This window comes from Cannabis sativa, chromosome 5 (genome assembly GCF_029168945.1).
Source record: "Cannabis sativa cultivar Pink pepper isolate KNU-18-1 chromosome 5, ASM2916894v1, whole genome shotgun sequence".
In the NCBI taxonomy this organism is placed as follows: domain Eukaryota; kingdom Viridiplantae; phylum Streptophyta; class Magnoliopsida; order Rosales; family Cannabaceae; genus Cannabis; species Cannabis sativa.
In genome coordinates, this window is record NC_083605.1 from 57,202,103 (window position 1) to 57,203,302 (window position 1,200).

Here is a 1,200-nt window from a genome sequence, read left to right on the forward strand (position 1 = left end):
GTTGGGATTGGCACTGGTTGACCTTTGATCCCTTCATCCACGGGTTGTATCATTTCAGGCCCATCATATTTCTTACCGCTCCTCAGGGCAATTGCATTGCAGTTTTCCTTAGGATTAACTTCAATTGTACTAGGCAAATTTCCTTGAGGAAGGGTTGCTACCTGAGTTGCTAGTTGGCCCATTTGAGTCTGCAAGTCTTTAATGGAAGATCTAGTTTCAGTCATGAATTGTAGCAGTAAATCTGTCTGCAAACCAGAATTTCCACCAGAGGCTTGTTGCTGATTAAACTGTTGGTTCTGTATCTGGTTCTGATTTTGTTGCTGATAGAACCCACTGTTTCTTCGGTTACCACCTTGGTTGAACCCATAATTGTTGTTGTTATTCTGCAAAAAATTTCAAATGGCTTTTGCTTCATCCATTGGAAAATCATCCACATCTGCTTGACACTCTGAAAAGTGATGATTTCCTCCACATATCTCACAAACAACTTGGGTTTGTTTAGCTTGCCCTGCAATTAGCTTTGTCAATGCCTCAACCTGAGCTGTCAACTTTGTGATGGCATCAACCTCTAACACACCAGCTACCTTCTTAGTTTGACTCGTTTCAGTTGGCCACTGCTGATTGTTTAGAGCCATCTCCTCTAATAGATCATAAGCCTCATTAGCACTCTTTCTCATAAAGGCTCCACTAGCTGCTACATCTATTAGAGTTCTAGTGTTACCAACCAACCCGTTGTAGAAATTGTGGACCAGCATCCACTTCTCTATACCATGATGAGGGCACTTTCTGATCAGATCTTTAAACCTCTCCCAAGACTCATGGAGAGATTCATTATCTTGCTGGCAGAAGTTGTTGATTTCTCCTCGCAGCTTTGCAGACTTTGTTGGAGGAAAGAACTTTGACAAGAATTTCGTTGCCAGATCATTCCTGGTGGCAATAGAGTTGGGTGGCAAGGAGTTTAACCAACTTTTGGCTCGTTCTCTGAACGAGAATGGGAACAGTCTCAGTCGAATGGCATCATCACTAACTCCATTAACTTTAAAAGTTTCACAAAGTTCCATGAAGTTAGAGAGATGCAGATTAGGATCTTCAGAAGGGAGGCCACCAAACTGAATTGAAGACTGCACCATTTAAAGTATGGCAGGTTTGATCTCAAAGTTATTCGCATCCACTGTCGGTGGCCTGATCATGACTACACTC

General features: G+C 42.3%; 1 non-coding gene across 1 annotated transcript; it reads left to right on the top strand.

Annotated features, from left to right (window-relative positions):
- Positions 1-765: 765 nt before the first annotated feature.
- LOC115724269 (small nucleolar RNA R71) lies at positions 766-872 on the top strand. Its single transcript, XR_009688120.1, has one exon. It is a non-coding gene; the product is annotated as a small nucleolar RNA R71 (small nucleolar RNA).
- Positions 873-1,200: the final 328 nt, after the last annotated feature.